Source organism: Chiloscyllium plagiosum, unplaced genomic scaffold, assembly GCF_037043375.1.
Source record: "Chiloscyllium plagiosum isolate Xiang-an unplaced genomic scaffold, Cpla_swu_hap1 HiC_scaffold_7, whole genome shotgun sequence".
In the NCBI taxonomy this organism is placed as follows: domain Eukaryota; kingdom Metazoa; phylum Chordata; class Chondrichthyes; order Orectolobiformes; family Hemiscylliidae; genus Chiloscyllium; species Chiloscyllium plagiosum.
The window spans coordinates 48,433,115-48,454,682 of record NW_028270145.1 but is presented as its reverse complement, the minus strand read 5'-3'; the positions used below and the strand labels follow the sequence as shown (position 1 = coordinate 48,454,682).

The 21,568-nt window shown below is 38.9% G+C and overlaps 1 protein-coding gene across 7 annotated transcripts in view; it reads left to right on the top strand.

Moving 5' to 3' along the window:
• osbpl6 (oxysterol binding protein-like 6) overlaps positions 1-21,568 on the top strand; it is a 171,089-nt gene that overhangs the window by 20,509 nt on the left and 129,012 nt on the right. For 2 of the 7 annotated variants that reach the window (XM_043693523.2, XM_087988987.1), the window contains exon 2: positions 20,311-20,483. The exons of the other annotated variants lie outside the window; for them this stretch is intronic. The gene's annotated coding sequence lies outside the window, so the exon portion shown is untranslated. The remainder of the gene's footprint in view (positions 1-20,310; positions 20,484-21,568) is intronic. 7 annotated transcript variants of the gene reach the window in all.

Here is a 21,568-nt window from a genome sequence, read left to right as displayed (position 1 = left end):
TACTGTTATGGCTTTGTTGTACTGCCTTTTTTTCTGTTTTGATGGTGGTTTCTTTTGTATATAACTGTTTTATAAAAGATTTTAAAAGGTTTTCAATAAAAATATTTAAGAAAAAAAATCCTCTACTCTGGAGAAAAGACCTTGACTATTCACCCTATCCATGTCCATTGAGATTTTATAAACCTCTATAAAGTCATCCCTCAACCTCTGATGCTCCAGAGAAAATTGAGCTGGCCTATTCAGCCTTTCCCTATAAGCTTAAACCCTTGAACCATGGCAAAATCCTTGTAAATCTTTTCTGAGCCCTTTTAAGTTTCACAACATCTTTCCCATGGCCAGAGGGAGACCAGAATTGAATGCAGTATTCCAAAAATGGCCTAACCAATGTTCTGTACAGCCACAAGATGACTTCCCAACTCCTATACTCGATGCACTGACCAATAAAGGCAAGTGTACCAAACGCCGCCTTCACTGTCCTGTCTATCTGCAACTCCATTTTGAAGGAACTATAAACCTGCACTCCAAGGTTCCCCAGTGTATAACTCCAGCCTGATTTGCCCTATCAAAATGTGGCACCTCCCATTTATCTAAATTAAACTCCTCAGTCCATCTGGTTAAGGTCCCGTTGTACTTTGAGCTGCCACTAACCTCCAATTTTTAAAATTCTTTGTCTCGGTTTTCTGTCACTACTTCAATGTTAATGCACTCAAGAAAGTAAATTTAGATTTTCATTTGTTGTTAACAAACTTTTCCGTTGTTTTATTATGGTTAGAACAAAGACTGTAACATCACATGTTTTAGTAAAGGATCACTTTGATAACTTTTTTTCATTATTTTTGTTCTCAATCTAGCCAGGTATCTGGCAGGAATCTGACTTGTTTGGTATTAACATCAACTGGGTATTGCCTCACTCAGTCATAATACAATGTGGAAGTGAATGACTAAAGGTGAATAATGCAAAGTAGAAATAGATGGGATTGCAAAGGGACAGTGATAGTAAGAGGGAAGTTTAAGGGGAGGCAGGTGATGTCACTGGTCCAGTAATCCAGAAGCCTTGGCCAATGTTTTTATGACAACAGGTTCAAATCATACCACAGCAACTCATTGAATTTAAATTCAATCAATACATTTGGAATTGAAAGCTAGTCTCAGTGGTGATGGTAACTATGAATCAATTTATGTAATTGGATTAGAGGGTATGGGCTATAAGGAGAGGATAGAAAAACTCAGGTTTTCTCTTGAGCGGCGGAGCCTGAGGGGAGACTTGATAGAAGTTATAAAATTATGAGACGCATAGATAGGGTTGACGGTCAGAATCTTTTTCTGAGTTGAAATGTCTAATACTAGGGGACATTCATTTAAGGTGAGAGGGGGAAATTTCAAATGAGATGTGAGGGACAGGTTTTTTAAAGCAGAAAGTGGTGGGAGTCTGGAATGCACTGCCAGGGATGGTGATAGAGGCAGATATGATAAGGGCATTTAAGGACTTCTAGATAAACACATGAACACACAAGGAATGGAGGAGTATGGACTAAGGGATTTGTTTAATTTGATGTCTTATTTGGCACAGCATTGTGGACCACAGGGCCTGTTCCTGTGCTATACTGTTCTATGTTCTATTTATAATCATTGTTGTAAAAATCCATTAATTCATCCATGTCTTTTTAGGCAAAGAAATCTGCATCCATGTCTCATCTGGCCTACATGTACTGCAGACCCACATAAATGGAGTTGACTCTTAACAGTCCTCAAATGACCTAGCAAGCCACTTTATTCAAGGGAAGTTAGGTTGAGCAATAACTGTTGCTTTGCCTGTGAATAGCACAACTCATGAAAGAATAGAGAAGACAAAACACCAGCTGATTTATGCTTTCGTATAATGGGTAAACTTTGGATCCAAACTAGAGTTCCTTGCTAGTCCCATGAAATTTGATTTTCTGACCAATCTCATGTAGGATCTTGTCAGAAGTTTCACTGTGCTTCAGGCAGATATGGAGTAAGACAGGCTCGTTTATGAAGACATAAGGCCATATAACAGTGATATCAAATTCCGAATCAGCTGAATATAGCTTTAATACACAAGCATGGCTCAGAGTCATGATTTGTAAATGTAATGCATAGTTGCTTTATTGCTTGAGGAAAGCCACTGGAGATACAAGACCTTGATTAGTGCATTAAGTGACTCAGATAATATACAAGTTACAAGCGCCATAGCATATTCGGTTATCATTCACAGGATGATCAAATTCAGTCTGATCCAGGATCAGAACTTTTGAAGGCCAGCCAGATATTTTAAGCCATTAACTTTGCAGAACTTAGGGGAAAGGTGAAGGAAGTCTTGTCAGAATTGGAAGACAATTCAGAGAGGATTTAAGCATAAAAAGACAAAATGCTGAACATTGAAGATAAGTGCATTCTTATTGTCATCAAGCAGATGAATATAATCCAAATCGACTGACAAACAAATCCAGAAAAATAATGCAGGGAAAATGCTGTGTAAGAATTGTGCAGGGACAATGAAGAAAAAGGGTCTTTTGCTGTGAATTTAATAAAGTATAGAGTATTGTTAACATGGTCAGAGGGATAAAGGGAGTCCTGGACTGAAATAGCTGAAGAGTTAAAAGTTAAGTGTAGTGTAATAGGAAAAGGACAGTCAGTTAACAGGCCAAAAAATTCAAATATGAATTGGGCTGGATTTGAAGAATGATTGTATTCTTTTTCCTATTCTTTCTCCTAATTCAGATGTTTGTATGATCACTGTCACTCATAAATGTTTTCCTTAATATAGACTAAGTTATTCTTCCCAAATAGCAGTAATCCAATAACTTTATTATAAATCTGAAAAGGTTTAAGAACAAATTCTCAGGCTGAATGGTATTTATTGCTCTTGGAAAGGATATAACAGATGAGATTTATGAAGATACTGTGGGAAAGGATGGCCACAGTGGTTAGCACTGCTTCCATACAGTGCCAGGGACCCAGGTTTGATTCCAGCCTTGGGCAACTGTATGTGCAGAGTTTGCATATTCACCTCATACAGAGTCGTCGAGATGTACAGCATGGAAACAGATCCTTCGGTCCAACCCATCCATGCCGACCAGATATCCCAACCCAATCTAGTCCCACCTGCCAGCACCTGACCCATATCCCTCCAAACCCTTCCTATTCATATACCCATCCAGATGCCTCTTAAATGTTGCAATTGTATCAGCCTCCACCACTTCCTCGCAGCTCATTCGATATACGTACCACCCGCTGTGTGAAAACATTACCCCTTAGGTCTCTTTTTTTATATATCTTTCCCCTCTCACCCTAAACCTATGCCCTCCAGCTCTGGACTCCCCGATCCCAGGGAAAAGACTTTGTCTATTTATCCTATCATGCTCCTCATGATTTTGTAAACCTCTATAAGGTCACCCCTCAGCCTCCGACGCTCCAGGGAAAACAGCCCCAGCCTGTTCAGCCTCTTCCTATAGCTCAAATCCTCCAACCCTGCAACAATCCTTGTAAATCTTTTCTGAACCCTTTCAAGTTTCACAACATCTTTCCGATAGGAAGGAGACCAGATTTGCACGCAATATTCCAACAGTGGCCTAACCAGTGTCCTGTACAGCCGCAACATGACCTCCCAACTCCTGTACTCAATACTCTGACCAATAAAAGAAAGCATACCAAATGCCTTCTTGACTATCCTATCTACCTGCAACCCCACTTTCAAAGAGTTATGAACCTGCACTCCAAGGTCTCTTTGTTCAGGAACGCTCCCTAGGACCTTGCCATTAAGTGTATAAGTCCTGCTATGATTTGCTTTCCCAAAATGCAGCACCTCGCATTTATCTGAATTAAACTCCATCTGCCACTTCTCAGCCCATTAGCCCATCTGGTCCAGATCCTGTTGTAATCTGAGGTAACCTTCCACTACACCTCCAATTTTGGTGTCATCTGTAAATTTACTAACTGTACCTCTTATGCTCACATCGAAATCAGTTGTGTAAATGACAAAAGGTAGTTGACGCAGCACCGATCCTTGTGGCATTCCACTGGTCACAGGCCTCCAGTCTGACAAACAACCCTCCACCACCACCCTCTGTCTTCTACCTTTTGAGTCAGTTCTGTATCCAAATGGCTAGTTCTCCCTGTATTCAGTGAGATCTAACCTTGCTAATCAGTCTCCTATGGGGAACCTTGTCAAGGACCTTACTGAAGTCCAGATCGATAACATCTACCGCTCTGGCCTCATCAATCCTCTTTGTTACTTCTTCAAAAAACTCAATCAAGTTTGTGAGACATGATTTCCCACGCACAAAGCCATGTTGACTATCCCTAATCAGTCCTTGCCTTTCCAAGTACATGTACATCCTGTCCCTCAGGATTCCCTCCAACAACTTGCCCACCACTGAGGTCAGGGTCACTGGTCTATAGTTTGCTGGTTTGTCCTTACCACCCTTCTTAAATAGTGGCACCACGTTGGTCAATCTCCAGTCTTCCGGCACCTCACCTGTGATTATCGATGATACAAATGTCTCAGCAAGAGGCCCAGCAATCACTTCTCCAGCTTTCCACAGTGTTCTAAGGTACACCTGATCAGGTCCTGTGGATTTATCCACCTCTATGCGTTTCAAGACATCCAGCACTTCCTCCTCTTTAATCTGGACACTTTGCAAGGTATCACCATCTATTTCCCTACTTTCTATATCTTCCATATCCTTTTCCACAATAAATACTGATGCAAAATACTCGTTTAGTATCTCCCCCATTTTCTGCGGCTCCACACAAAGGCCGCCTTGCTGATCTTTTGAGGGGCTCTATTCTCTCCCGAGTTACCCTTTTGTCTTTAACGTATTTATAAAAACCCTTTTGGATTCTCCTTAATTCTGTTTGCCAAAGCTATCTCATGTCCCCTTTTTGTCCTCCTGATTTCCCTCAAGTACACTCCTACTTCCTTTATACTCTTCTAAGGATTCACTCGATCTATCCTGTCTGTACCTGACATATGCTTCCTTCTTTTTCTTAACCAAGCCCCCAATTTCTTTAGCTGAAAATGTGTGGCTGGAAAAGCGCAGCAGGTCAGGCAGCATCCAAGGAACAGGAGAATTGACGTTTCGGGCTTATGCCCGAAATGTCGATTCTCCTGTTCCTTGAATGCTGCCTGACCTGCTGCGCTTTTCCAGCCACACATTTTCAGCTCTGATCTCCAGCATCTGCAGTCTTCACTTTCTCCCCAATTTCTTTAGTCATCCAACATTCCCTATACGTACCAGCCTTTGCTTTACTTTCTCTGGATGCTCGTAATTTCATTTCTGAAGGCTTCCCTTTACCTGTGAACATCTGACCCTAATCAGCTTTTGTAAGTTCTTGCCGAAGACCGTCAAAATTAGCCTTTCTCCAATTTAGAACTTCAACTTTTAGATCTGGTCTATCCTTTTCCATCACTATTTTAATTTAATGGAATTATGGTTGCTGGCCCCAAAGTGCTCCCCCACTGACACCTCAGTCACCTGTCCTGCCTTATTTCCCAAGAGTGGGTCAAGTTTTTCACCTTCTCTAGTATGTACATCCACATACTGAATCAGAAAACTGCCTTGTACACACTTAACAAAATTCTCTCCATCTAAACCCTGAACCCTATGGCAGTCCCAGTCTATGTTTGGAAAATTAAAATCCCCTACCATAACCACCCTATTATTCGAATAGATAGCTGAGATCTCCTTACAAGTTTGTTTCTCAACTTCCCTCTGACTATTAGGGAGTCTATAATACAATCCCAATAAGGTGATTATCCCTTTCTTATTTCTCCGTTCCACCCAAATAACTTCCCTGGATGTATTTCCGGGAATATCCTCTCAGCGCAGCTGTAATGCTATCCCTTATCAAGACGCCACTCCCCCTCCTCTCTTGCCTCCCTTTCTATCCTTCCTGTAGCATTTGTATCCTGGAACATTAAGCTGTCAGTCCTGCCCATCCCTGAGCCATGTTTCTGTAATTGCTATGATATCCCAGTCCCATGTTCCTAACCATGCCCTGAGTTCATCTGCCTTCCCTGTTAGGCCCCTTGCATTGAAATAAATGCAGTTTAATTTATTAGTCCTACCTTGTCCCTGCCTGCCCTGACTGTTTGACTCTTCTGTTCTCAACTGTACCAGTCTCAGATTGATCTCTTTCCTCACTATCTCCCTGGCTCCCACCACCCCCACCTTACCAGTTTAAATCCTCCCGAGCAGCTCTAGCAAATTTCCCTGCCAGTATATTAGTCCCTTTCCAATTTAGGTGCAATCCGTATCTGCATAGGTTTCCTCTGGAATTTGTTTGTCTACTGTGAAGAATGATATCAAAGATTTTATTTCATATCGCTGCCATTTCCATTTTTCAGATTATAATTTCCCCTCTCTGCCTTTAAATTACGTAAAAACACAGTGGCTAGCACTGCTGCCTCAAAACTCCAGGGACCTGGGTTCGATTCCAGCCTTGGGCAACTGTGCAGACTCCACACAGACCTTCTCCCTGTGCCAGCATGGGTTTCCTCCATGTGCTCCAGTTTCCTCCCACAGTCCAAAGATGTGCTGGTTAGATGGATTGGCCATGCTAAATTGCACTGTAGTGTCTCGGGTTGTGCAGGCTAGACTGATTATCCCTGTAATCCTGCATTTCCCATGGCTAAATTGGGGGGGGTGGCAGGGGTGTGAGTGTTGGTCTTGGTCTGAGTGGGATGCTCTTTGGAGGGGAGGTGCAGTCTTGATGGACTAAATGGCCTGCTTCCACACTGTAGGGATTCTGTGATGTTCTAATCACTGACCTCTCCTTTTTCACACATAGCAAAGTCCTATCAGTCTTTATTTATGTGGTTTTAATGGGCTTACTTTCATCCTTTTCTTTCTTTATCGATTCCTTGCTACTCTTTTTTAGCACTTCAAAATCTCTCCAATCCACAGGCTTTCTACTCTCTGGCAATCACTTAATGAATCACTTAATCTAATACAGTTATAAACTTCTCTTATTAACCAGTATTAGTCCTTTTTTTTCTGTTGGCCTTCTTATTCTTTAAGGGGATATACAATCATGATTACAATAATTTTTTTAAAAGTTTATCATTGACTATTTACTGTCCTACCTTTTAACCTAGAGTCCCAATTTAGGTGAGCCAGTTTCCTCCTCAAAATGTGTATTATCTTGCACAGGTTTAAGGCTGTAGTTTTGTATTGAACTAAACTGCTTTCAATCTCCATACTTTATGTACTATGATCACTTTTTCCAAATTATTCCTTTTACTACAAAGTTGTTAAATAACCCTGTCTCATCACTCCATTCCAGATCTAAGTAAATGCTCAATTCATTCCTTGGCATGCTGATCTGAAAAGCTACTTTGAATATTCTTCTACTGAGCATAATGACTCAGTATTTATTATTTGTGAAGCTATTAGTTGCCAAATATGGACCATTTAAAACAATGCAGACAATAATGCTTAATCCAGCTGGGAAGGGGACTTCGATACAATGGGCCAACTTACCTAAGACATGGATTTAGATAGATCTTAAATTTCATACCCATTTGTGTGGCTATGTTTTAATCACTTTTCCTTTTTGTGCCTTAAATCTGTAAATTTGAGTTAATCTTTTGAACCAATTTTCAATTCCTTGAGTTGGTAAGCAAGTATCCAACATTTCAGACTGTACAAAAAGGGAAAGGTTCAGAAACTTTAGACAGAGGTGTGTTCTTTCAGAGTTAAAAATCACACAACACCAGGTTATAGTCCAACAGGCTTAATTGGAAGCACTAGCTTTTGGAGCACTGTTCCTTCATCAGCTGGTTGTAGAGTATGTTCTTTCAGAAATTGCAATGGATGCAAAATCTACTATTAAAAGAAAAGTTGATAAATATTTGATAGAAAAAAGAATTGATAAGGTGACATAGAAAAGAGAGGAGATGGAGCTATTTTGATAAGGTTTTTAGAGATGACACCAACTTTCCTGTACATTCCTATGTAAGTGATTTGTATTCTATTCATGAATTTTTATGAAATTTTACCTTCAGTTTCTACTTGGAGCACTAAAATGTTGTTTCTCATTTTTCCAAAAAATGCCAATGATTATCTAAGTTTTGTCTTAATTTAAACCTTTGCCAATAACTATTGATCTTATTTGCATAAGCAATGTGTATTTGTGTAGTCAGTTCTGTTATAACGCAGTAGTTCCATTCTTATGAAGCCCTATGTTGTAAGAGAATTGCATAATAGCAGCACCATTTAAGCTAATGTGGCCGGAATCACGTTATAACGAATACACGCTTTAGAAACAGCGTCCCCAATTCGTCAATCGTGTTCGAGCGAATTTGTGTTAACGAAACGTGTGTTACAGCAGAAGGACCTGTAGTTTAAAATAACCAACGTGTGGAATTTATATGTACTATTTATTTCTAAATTGTCTCCTTTTCGGTGAATACACGGTTCTTGTCTCTCCTTTGCATGTGAATATATAATTGTTATTTAGTTAGAACTTTTTGACCTTTTGCGATACTAAAATTATAGGACATCCTGCCCATTTTGATGCTTGAAAATTATTTGCATCTTTGCTATCACAGATTGCTTTTTGTTTGGACAGATGCGATTAGTCTGATAACAGATAATTACTGTATACCACAAAAGCATGCTTCCTTACCAAGACTGAAAATGCATTATTATTGTCCCTAGTGTGTTTGTCTTTAATAATAAAAATGGAAAACAGCAAAACAAAACCCCGATACTTTATAATTGTTGCCTTTGAATGTGTATATGCTATTGTTTTAATTATGAGTTTTTTCTGATTATATTTTGGAACTGTCTTTAAATTATGGTAAAATGAAGGGGGTCACATAATCTGCCTCTGCGACAAGCCTATTAGATTAATGCAAAACCAGATTGTTTTATTGGGAGCAAGGTGTAAGGTATCCATACTTGGAGGCACTGGCAGCAGCATTTGTGCTGACAAATGGTAAACGACTAGTCTCAAATTCCAGAAAGGTGTTGAAAATGCTAGATTGTAAAAAAGCTATGCTGTAAACTGTCCATTATTTTCAAGGTAAGAGAGTTGAGGACTTAAGGCTATCTGTTCTGCATTTCTGCCTTGGGCATTGCGAGAGGAAAGGGTTTTGTAAGATATAGCTGAAAGCTCTATCTTACAAGCTCTCCAATGGGGGAGGGAGCAGCTAGTGACTGAAAGTCTTCTATGAATCACTATACGTTGAGTGAGATCTCATGCCTGGATTGAAAAGACCCATTATGTGAGGACTTGAAATTTAAGGCTTGAAGATTCACCTAGTTTCTGTTTCGAGAAAGTATCAATAGGAAAAACCCTCACCATGAAAAGCAGTTCAATGGTTAAAGGTTAACGGGCTGAGAAAGGTTAAAAAAAAACAGAAGTAAAGCTTTAGGAGTTAAGAACCGCTTTTCACAGATCCTGGAAGAATTGACTGTTTCCTTCAAGGACAAATTAATGTGTATCTGTGAAATGTATTTAGTGAAAGAAAATAAAAGTTCAGTTTTGTGATTTTTAAGTACAAGTCTGCAAAGCTGGTGTATAGTCAATAATGTCTGAAGTAACAGTCTTTAAAACGTGAAATTTTGATGAGTTATCCTTATGGCTATTAACTGGAAGTTCGGATTACTTTATAAAAGCTAATGGCCTTTATGGGAAACATAATCTATTTTGTTTATATACTTATTTCTTTTGACTCTGAACCCTCAAGTTCATTCTGCATCAAGGAGCAGTGGGCTATTAAAAGGAAATGGCTTCTCAATTAAGGCTTTTTTTTGCTTCAGATGTATTTTTCAACAAACTAAATTTCTGATTTAGTGGAGTTATTTTCTGGAATGTTTCGATTTGTTTTGACATTTCTAGTTAATTATTGCAGTTAATTTTTAATGAAAATGACAGGAGACATGAGCCTTTGGCTTATTCCAAAAGTGCAATTTAGGATAGTTGAGTGTAATTACCATACATTTTAAATAATAAATCACTTCTATTAGAGATCAAAGATAAAACAATTTATTAAGCTGTATTTGGATATTTCAGTTTCTCCTGTCAGTGTACTTATAAGAACATTTTTAAAATATAATGATGTGATCTTTAACCCATTGTGATAGGGTTCCATCTTGGAAGTTTGTTGCCAAGTTCTCAAGAATTTGTTGCAAATCTTTGCCACTTCTCTTCCAGGAATGTGTACTGCGAAGAAATTCTTCCATTTGATAGGATTTCTATTTGCCTCGTTCATCTTTAGTCACCTTTTTTAATGCTTTCCATCCTCCTTTTTTAATAACGTGTTTTCGAAAACTTGCTTTAACAGGAACAGTTCCTTCATTGGTGATTGTCTCTGTCTCTGGTTCCAACTGAAGCTCCCTTGTTCGTGTTTCGCATCCACCCAAGATTTCAGGTTAGTCTGAGGCATAATGTTCCTCAGGCAGTTATTTTTGCCAAATCCTGAGATCCCCACACAGTGCCATGCACAACCATATGCACATACTTAGTTCTCTGTATGTTATTACAGATTCTCCCTGTCTCAAACCTGTTCCATTTCCCAGTTCTAATTCATTCTTCATCTCATCTGACCCCTCAATTTAAAAAACTTCTTCCTTTGTTTCAGGTGATAAGGAATGCCAGTTCCAACATTCAGTGCTGTTTCAGATCCTTTCTTCCACCCTGTACTAAATAATATCCATTCTTTGTAATCCAGCCCTTGTCATAAATTCACAATACCCATCAATCTTCTGACTGACACTGACACAGAGTAACCTGCATTTGGTAAATATCTCTTTTATTGCCGTTGCTTCTTTGCTCCACAGACAATTTCATTCATTTCCAATGCTCTCCCTCCACCTTGACCCCTTCCTCTGATGTCTTATCTGTTTGTGATGCTGATAGCAAGAACCTTTGGGGATGACATTCACAGTCTCTGCTTCTTTGCTGCCTTCACTCACTGTAATCCATCTTCATCTGAACTTGCTGCACTCTGTTCTCTTAGATGTAATCCTTCCAGCATGGCTTCCTTTTCCCTCGACTGAGGATCCCCTCCCACTTTGTGGGGGAGATGGCTCCCAGCCATGCTCGACCCATTTCCTGCAGTGCTGCCTTCCCCTTTTCCTCTCCCTACCAGAATTGTTAAAGGATTCCCCTCTTCCTCACCTTCCACCCTACCAGCCTCCATTTTCTAAGGATCTTCCTCAACCATTTTTGCCATTTCCAGCTTAATGCCACTCCCAACACTTTATCTCCCTCCTATGGCATCTTCTATGCGACTGCAAAAGTTTGAGCGTGTGCTTTTCCCTTCTCCCTGCCTCACTGTCAAGGCCACAAGCCGCCTTCCAGGTGAAGCATTGATTTACTTGTACTACTTTCAATCCAGTGTCCTGTTTTTGATGCTCACAGTGTGGTCTCCTTTATAGTGGGAACACCAGATGTGGTTTGAGTGACCCCTTTGCAGTGGTCTCCACTCCATCTGCGCACGAGCCCTGACATTCTCATAGATTCTCATAGCTTGTCATTTGGAGACCCCTTCTTCCTCATATGTTCACATTTTATTTTGTCCCAGACTTGCTGCAATGTTCCAGTGAAGCTGTGCAGAAGCTGGAGGAATGGCACCTCTGCTTCCTTTTAACTACTGTCTAGCGTTCTGGACTAGTCCAGGCACTTCATAGCATGAATGAAGGCCTCCATTTTGAACAAACTCCCCCATCCCTAGTTTTCTCTCGATTTTACCTTGATCAGAGCTGATTTGTTTTCTGCTATTAACACTTACTCTGAATTTGTGTTTCTCCTCGGCAACCGTTACTATCCCCATTGCCTTTTTGCTCTGTGATACCTCCAATCACTAATATCTCTTGACCCCTGAACTTCCCATGACATTCCCTCCTATTCCACATGCTGCTTTCCACTTTTCTCAACGCTATAAAACCCATCAATTTTTTTTTGCCTGTCTTCAGTTAGAAAATAGAACATTACAACACAGTACAGGCCCTTTGACACTCTATTGTGCTGACAGTTCTGAAGAAGAGTTATTGTATTGGATTTTGTATTTCTCTCTCCACATATGCAGCCAGATTTCTTTCAGTATTTTCTGAATTTTATTGTCAATTTGTTTCTTTTCACTAATTGGTGAAGAAGAAAAAACATTTCTGGTGTCAATTATAGCACTGAATAAAAGGAAAAAGAACCAAAATTAACAGATGATCAATTTTTCTGTGCTTTTTTTTGTCACCCTCCCAAGTTTGCATTAATTAAACTTTTTATGATTTACACTGCTTCCTAAACCACCTTTGTATGGTTTTATATACTCCCTACCTTTATATGATTTAATATATTTTTTAACCAACACTAACTTCTATTTTCCTGTATTGTTCTAACTGGATTTCACACATGCACTACGTAATTCTCCTTTCCTGGTCTCATAAAGAATTTTTTGGGGGGCATGGAATGACGGCAGTTGCCTACATTTAAAACAACTCTGGTATGTTTATAAAGATCTCAGGATTGACTCTATGATAAGGGTATATGCCATTTTGTGTCAAATTGAAATAACTTGAGACTGTCCAGAGAGTGGAGGATGTCACATCGCTCCTCCCCAGCATGAGATTATATTTGGCTCAATTCCAGCTTTGCCATAAAGGAAGCGCATTTCTACCGTGACACTAAAGTTGCAGTCTAAATCTTTAATGACCAGAAGTTCCAGGAAATGCTAAATTTTACTAATTGATTAAGGCAATATGTATTGTGGGGAATGTAGGAGTAGCTGAAAATGACCAAAAGGAATTTTGGAGGATATTTAATTGGTCACTTAATGTATTAGTTGGTCAACAATAAAGAGTCTGTCAGAATATTTTCATGTAGTTAGTTGATTTATCGGTAGAAAATGTTAGATTGAATCTTGTGAACAGGCATTGGCTCTGCCCTCAGTTTAAAACCAGGGGTGAGCCAGCTCAGGTCACCCTGAGTCAATGTGAAGCTGTCAGGCTGTTAGTTTGCTCACGGTGAGATTCCTACCAATTTAGTGGATGTAAATTGTATGCAGTTTTGGTCGCCATACTATAGGAAGGATGTGGAGGCACTGGAACGGGTGCAGAGGAGGTTTACCAGGATGTTGCCTGGTATGGTAGGAAGATCGTATGAGGAAAGGCTGAGGCACTTGGGGTTGTTTTCATTGGAGAAAAGAAGGTTTAGGGGTGACTTGATAGAGGTGTACAAGATGATTAGGGGTTTAGATAGGGTCGACAGTGAGAATCTTTTTCCACGTATGGAGTCCGCTATTACAAGGGGGCATAGCTTTAAATTAAGGGGGGGTAGGTATAGAACAGATGTTCTTTACTCAGCGAGTCGTGAGTTCATGGAATTCCCTGCCAGTAGCAGTGGTGGACTCTCCCTCATTATGGGCATTTAAGCAGGCATTGGATAGGCATATGGAGGATAGTGGGCTAGTGTAGGTTAGGTGGGCTTGGATCAGTGCAACATCGAGGGCCGAAGGGCCTGTACTGCGCTGTATTCTTCTATGTTCTAAATTCGATAAATCCAGATTTGTGCCATGGGGAGAATCCAGAAACATTTCTACACCATGGCTGTAAGGCTGCTTTAAATCATGTTGCATTAAATGAGAACTGCTGCTAGCTGAAATAAATTAGAATTTAAGGTCTATGATTATGCTGCTGCTTTAATGTTGATATGAAATGATCTGAGCTCCGTCTTAGTCAAAAATGTCATGAAGTTACCACATTCCATAAAACCATATCAGATTGAGTTTGTATAAAGTCCTTAATTCCACCAAAGCAAACTAAGAATAAAAATATAATTGAAATCCTTCTACTGAATTGATTTGCGGTCAATCTGTTGAACCATTTGAAAGAGAAATAAACATTTAGTTGTTGCATTCTTGCCTCTAAGTCAGAAAGTCAATTGCAGGAACATGCACAAAATCTGAAATGAATTTAATTTAGGGCCATATTTTGATCAAGGTGATGGGTATCAGGTGTCAGGAATTTTCCCAATCTTGGCATTCCAATTCCATCTTGGATGATGAACTTGTTTTGGTGTTTGGATGCCATGCAGGGGTTGGAGGGAGACCTGATAATTCCTGAAGCAGTCCCAAGGTGACTGCAGAGGTTAGTGGATGGCAATGCCAACAGGTTGGAAAGCCTATCTCTCTTCACTTGTGTTAATCTGGTTGTAATCATGGTTGTCAGGCCCTCTTTCATGAACATATCAGTCACAGCATGCCCGCTCTATACTTAGCCATCCACCTCACACTAAGTCACAGCCACTGGCAGGTCTTTGAAATTCTCATTTTTTTTAAAAAAAGCTTTAAAGTTCTTCTCGTAATTCTGTTTTCGTGCATTGAAAGTCCCATTTGAGGAATCCTTTAATCTATCCTGCAGTTCTTAATCTTGTACAAAAAATGCACAGGCTTTGAAAAGCCTCGTCAAAGATCAAGATATTACAAATTAATAAAGATGTTGATCGTACAATGCTAGCGTCCACTTTGTAGCTGAATAAGCCAGCCACTATTGGGTTAGATTTCCAATGGCAATGTACCTGGGGCCATGCAGATAGATTTTCTTCTTCAAATGTGTCATGCCTGGATTTGTATGTGTTACACACTTTAAGTCCAATGTGTTAGTTCACAGCATATCTGTTATTTGTATTTGTTTACAGTCTTGTTAGCTGGCCACTGGAAGGAATAAAAGAGGAGTTTTTGATGGCTCTTTCTATTAGCATTTCTTTTTTCACACTATACTCCCTCTTTGAGAAGGGACTATATTTAACTACCTCTCACATTGTGTACGTGGGACAGTGTAGTTTTATAAGAAGAACGATACTGTGTTCGGACTTTCTCCCAGCATTCTGTATCATACTTACAAGCAGAGAAGCAACTTCCGCAGGTAGAATGAATCTGCATTGAACCAAAACCTGTGCAGTTATGCAGGCTTGGATTGGTTTAACAATTGCCCATTAATACAGTACAATGTAACGGAAGACCTGGGGAATGCTAGTATGTTCCTCTCTCACTTTTTCAAAACAATAACTGCCACATGAATAGAATAATGCATGAATGTTAAAACAATGAGATAATGCACAAAGAATAAAATCCAGGAAGAAACAAAGTATAACAGACAAAATAATTAAATCATATATATATATATATATATATATATATATATATATATATATAATATATAGATTGAGTTCTCAGGATTTGGATGTATTCTTCCTAGGCCAATCATTTGGAAGACTTGAGATAGAACACTTATGTACTGTCATATGTGGCATTGTGATTCTTTCATTGAGTCGCAATTCTCAACTAGGACTTACATTAGAACTTCGCTGAAGATACTTAGATGCTTCTCGTATATACTCTGCAGATCAAAGATTGCAATCAAGAGTACGGGATTCTTGCAATCCATGCTAATGAAATGTAGAAACATTTGTTGTTTATTTATCATTTTTCCTGCACTCATATGTAACCATGGGTAGAAAGAAAGATAGGAACAGCCTGCTGATCCGTCAAGTTTGTTCCCCCTTCAGTCTATACCATTAACGTCCTCTCATCGAAACCCTGTGTTCCCGCTAACTCTTGGAAGAAATATTTTTGGTGTAAATTATGCCAAATGAGTGAAAATACAATTTTAAACTCAATGAAGAAAAATTTCCTCAATCAAGAGTGTTCTAAAGACCACCGTGATTGATCTCAATACTACCGATTAACCATCTATCTATCTATGCTGGCAACTAACTTCTGAGGTCAAATACATTATTAAAGAACAATCTAACTAGCTTATTTTCTCAGCCTGCACTGTCCAGTATATATACCACAAATAACTTAACAATTCCCAGAATTTATTCCTTTCAATATTTTCAAGACCCTCTTTGTATAGTCTTGAAGTGTGTGTTCTGTGAGTGTAAAACTATAAGCTATAAAAACATTTTGACTATATAGAAACTATAAGCTCAAAGCTTGTTCTGATAACTTGGGCTCTCTATTAAAAGGTCCTCCTCTGAACTAGTTTCAACCTCCCCTGACAGGAGGGGACCATAACTGCATGCACAACTTTTTATACAGAGCCAGACCAAGGTGAAAGAGAATTTTATCTTGTGCTTTATATGTAACATATCTAGCTTTACCTATGATTTGGAGATGCCTGTATTGGACTGGGGTGTACAAAGTTAAAAATCTCAACACCAGGTTATATAGTCCAACAGGTTTAATTGGAAGCACTGGCTTTCGGAGTGCTGCTCCTTCATTAACCACCTGATGAGCAGCACTCCGAAAGCTAGTGCTTCCAATTCAACCTGTTGGACTATAACCTGGTGTTGTGATTTTTAGCTTTACCTAATAATTTTATAATAGTTTTCCACTGTACCTTTTTCAAAACTTCAGGCATGTTTGTGAGACAGAATATCCTTTTCTAATTTCGTAATAACCAGGCTTTTTCCAGATGACATAAAGTGCAACATTTATAGAATTGACACACCTAGAAAGACTCCTCCAATTGGAGGTGCTGATTAGGAGTTGGGATTAATCCCAATGTGGCACTCCCATCTCTCCCCTGGCAGGATCTTCAGGTATCTAGGTCATGCCTGATCATGATTTACTAGCACCAGTAACTCCCATATTTCTTTAGAACATTTCAAGACTTGGAAAACCAATGGCAGGCATCTTAAAGCACTGGAACGATACTCCCTGCTGTGCTTTCACAAGATCCTCCAAGTCTGGTTGCAAGGGAACTGATCCGACAGCAGTGTCTTCTCCTTAGTTAATCTATCCAACATTAAGATGTTAGTTACTGAAAACCAGTTCACTATGTGGGGGAAGTTGGTTGACATGCCTAACTTGATCCCCAAAACAATTGCTCCATGCAGAACTCCATTGTGGTAGAAGATTTCCAGGAGGATAGCAGAAATGTTTTAGCGATGTCCTCAAAGCATTCCTGAAACGATCAAATACCTCGTCAACTATTTCATCAACCTGACTGTTCAAGTGCTGCCTGGCCTACATTTGGCAGTTTACAAATCATGTATTGGACTTATCAGCTATCTCAGAATTCATTGTACTGGAATGGAAGCAACTCATCCTCAATTCCGAGGGACTGCCTAAGAAGAAGAACACGTGCACTTTTTCTGATCTGTTATTCAGTATTTGTTTCTTGTGGTGTATGTTCTCTGCATTGGGGAAGCCATATGCCAAGCAGTTTTGTTCTATCTGGAGATGCGACTGTAAGCTAGCTGTATAACACCAAAGTAACTCCTCCCCTGTTCCCACCATGCAGTCACTTCCATTGTACTGATCTTTCCTCTGGTACTTGCTGATCTGAAAATTTAATTCAATCACACTCTTTTCAAACCTGTTTTAAATTCATAACTGGTTGCAGGTTTTCCACATCATTGATCCTTCCTATTTTTTTCTCAGACCTCTCTCGGTTAATTGTGCATTCTTTGTTTCTGTTTTAATGCCTTGATATTTTGACCACCCAAATGATTGGCTTCTGAAACTTCACCGCAGTTGTCTGTGTTTTGTACCTATATAAATGTTCCTCTTCCCTTTGTATAATTTTCTTTACCCTTAATTTTCCAGATTTGAGTTAGGGTCTACATCTAAAATGTGCTTGAATTTTCTGTTTCCCAGTTTAGGCTTCCAGCATCCTTAGTATTTTGTTCTTTTTAAACTGATAAATTAATAATTTTATGTAGGAGTAATGCAATTCTTGTAACATGTTTTCTATGCGATGATGAATTTGCTTACATTTTGCATAATACACACAAAACAATTAAATTATTTTATCATTTAATAGTGCAGAATTTGTGTATAGCTGAAAAATAACCCATTTTGCCAAAGCTTTTCATCTTGTGCCTATTAGGACAGTTTGCCAGATATACCAAATGTGTTGAGTTTATCCTGGTTGGGTAAGGTGTCTCAAAAATTTGAGTAACAAGTGAAGCTTACTGTTCCATAATGCTAACATGCAGTCGCAACACAAAGGGTGTTTGCAATTAACAGGATACTGCTTTAAAGCCAATATTCTGCTGATCACACCAATGAATAACGTGGTATGTGAATTTCAGTGGCAGAGTGATGTACAGTTGACATACTTTGAATCCTAGAGAGGCAGATCAAATCAAACAGCATAACCCTTCAGCTGTTTGCGACAAGCAATGTACAGACCATACTCAACCAGCCCATGCTTGTAAAATTTGCAAGACGCTGTCCAATGTTAGGTGTGATACCACGCAATTTGCTAAATGATCCTAGTGTGTGGAGATCTCTGCTGACCATTAATTTAGTATTGTCAGATGGGCTCAGTGCTGCATGAATTGAATTTGTGTGTACTAACACGTGGGGCCCCGTTCTGTGCAGACAGAAAGATCATTTACACACACTGCACCTGCTTAAACCCAACAAAATGGGTGATAGCCATCTCTGATTAATTGGTCAAGCTATTGTCCTAATAAATTAATATTAACCTGCCTTGATACAAAAATTAATCACAACATAACATTTACCTGTCAGTCATTCCACTGTATTAGCTGCTGCTTTCTCTATGGCAATGCCTCTACCAAACGGAGTCCACTAGCCAACAAATCAGCACACACTCTCAGTATTAATGATGTTTCCTTTTTGGTATTTCTTACAAACTGTCTTGATGGGTTTCATAAGACGTCTTCTTTTTTCCCAGCGGTACTCAAATTATTTTGTTGATATAAATTGATTACTTATTTAAATACTCTTCTTCACATAGCATCTGCCATCCTGTTTATAGATGAATGCCAGAGATGATTACAGCATTAGTAATTTTGCTACTATTCTCACTTATCACCTCAGTAAGTGGATTTCTTACTGGGATGATTCCAGAATTGATACATTGATTGAATCATACTTAGGACCTTGCTGTGTGTAGCTTATTTCCAGGCAACAGAGTATTCCATTCTGGAAATATTGCATCATGCATCAGTCAGACTGACTGTGTGCACTGGGATTTTAAAGATCTGAGAACATCAATCTGAATATGCAGTAGATATTTGCTTCTTGTAAAGGCTGTAAAGGAGTTACTCAATGCTAATGTAATCCTAAGAAATGTTACCATTAATTTGCTCTTCAAGAGTCAGGATTCTTCACACTCTATTACACTGTTTAATAAATAAGAATTGCATGTACATTATTAAATAAATAATAGGAGTATTGCCTAAATTAATGTACACAAATGAAAGATTTAACATTACCTAGCTTAACAAATGTTGAATTATTATTGAAATTCAGAATTTACTTGCATGCAACTTTGGATATGTGCAAACTCCATTTCTACATATGCTTTCTTAATTGGGTAGTCATCCTCATTTTGTGATATTTTATAAAGTTTTATATAGACCGTACATACCAGAAATAGTTCATTTGCTCAACTGATCCATGCCTCACACGTGGTTCACATAGCTCCTCTGACCCTGCTTCATTTAACCTTGTCAACATGTTTTCCATTCTGCAATTCACTTCAATTATCATTTGTGGTTGCGAGTTTCATGTTCTAATCATTCTGTAGGTAAAAGGAAATTCACCTGAATTTTCTTTTGAATTTATTAGTGACTGTATGTTTGTTTGTTTGTTTTATATTTATGGCTGTGCTCCCAGATTCCACAACTGTTCCAATTCTCCCATCCCCAGAGCCCCTCCTTAACCCTCTGCATCTCTGGGTTCTTGGGAATGATGTGCACCCTGCCTTTTCTATTTGTTAAAGTGAATCAAATAAGTCCGATTTTTAAGTGCTAGTTAATTTGAAGGTTATGTCACTGGAGTGTTTCAGTGCACAGGAGTATCAATAAGTTCCATAAATAAAACAAAATGTTCTCCTTTTTAATAGTGTATGTGAGCAGTTGACACAAACTGCCCTCCACCCTCAATCTCATACTTAATCTTAAATTTCTGTTTTTTTTAAAAAAAAAGACCCCTTTGGTGATAGTGGCTTGTGATAAACTTCGATGGTTATTCTGGGAATACTGAAGGGGGAAGGTCCAATTTTACATATGCTGCAGCTAACACATCATCTACTGGGCCAATTAGAATTGCATTTTAGCTGGAATTTCATAACTGATCTTATTCAAAATAAATTCCCTAGTTGAAAGATTTCACAAACCAATCTTGGGAAGTTCACTGCTAGGTTTGGTCTTGCCCAGTAGTGGAATCATTTTCTCAATATCTACTGTATCAAACCATTTCATGATCTTAAAAACCTCTTTCAGGTCATCCCTCAGCCTTTTCTTTGTTTCCCCTAGAGATTTAATCCCATCCTGATATGTATGTTCTTTCAATTCCAGCATAATCTTTGTAAATCCGGCTTGCAGCTTTTCCAGGAACCAATGAAGGCCAGTGAAAGAAGGGTTGTGGTGTGAACAGGACTTGGTATGAGTGAAATCATGAGCAGCAGAGCTTTGGATGAATTCAAGTTTACAGCGGATAGAATTTGACAGAGGAACCTAACATGGGAGAGGTAAACCAGTAACAAATGTGTAAATGAGGATTTTGATTGGAAATAAGTGTAGCTGGGTGATGTTATGTTGGCAAAGAGACATTAGCTTAGTGATGTTGCAAATAGCTGCTCAGAAAATTAAATATAGCACCCAGGTTATTAAAATATTGCTTTAGTCTCTGACCGTCTGCATGGAGAGCGATGGACTCAGTAGCTGGGAAATGCATTTTGGAACAATGGGTCAAAAACAATGACTTCAGTCTTCCCAATATTTAATATGCATTTCCATCATCAAGGTCCAGATGTTGGATAATCAGTCTGATAACCTAGCAACAGAGGAGGAGCTGGGAGAGATGTGGTGGGATAGAGCTGGGTGGTGTTAGTGTTTGCCTGAAAACTACCATATTTTTGGATGAAGTTGTTGAAAAAGAATGGAGGCCTGATCACACAATAGAATCCTTGTATTCATTTTAGCTTCTTGCCAGTATCTTTAAGAATTGTTGAAAGATCGATTTGAGGAATAGAGACGCGCTATTCATAAATGCTGAGGGGAAAAAAAAACTAAGATTACAGGAAGAGAAGATCATTGGGGGTTAAGTGCAAATTCTAATTAATCCATTGCCTGTGAAAATTGCAATACGCAGAAAATGTTAGCAGCTTGCATAACAAAGGGCAACTCACTATCAGATGTCGAAGTCAAGCACGTCAAATGAGCAGAGCATAATCAGTGATTTGACTCAATGGTTTTAAGTATCTCCTTTGTTGATGGTAAATTCTGTCTGATTGTGTAATGGATGAACAGCAAGCTAATTATCAAATGAAGCAGCTGAAACAGATGGTGACCATTATTAAAACCTTCCCTCCTATATGGAAAAAATACCTCACATTTCTAACAGTTGTATTTTCAAACCACATTGGTAGTTTAGGTTCATGTTTATTTTAATTATGTCAGTGCTTTTTAAACAAAAATACTTGTGTAGCTTTTACGAGTTGTTAGGGAAGATATAAGTCTGAGGTTTGGGCCGGGGGAGAGGTTTGTTAGGGTAAAGGGTGAGGGGCTGTTAGGTTTGGGGAGAGGTAAACATTTAAGGGATATTTCAGAATGC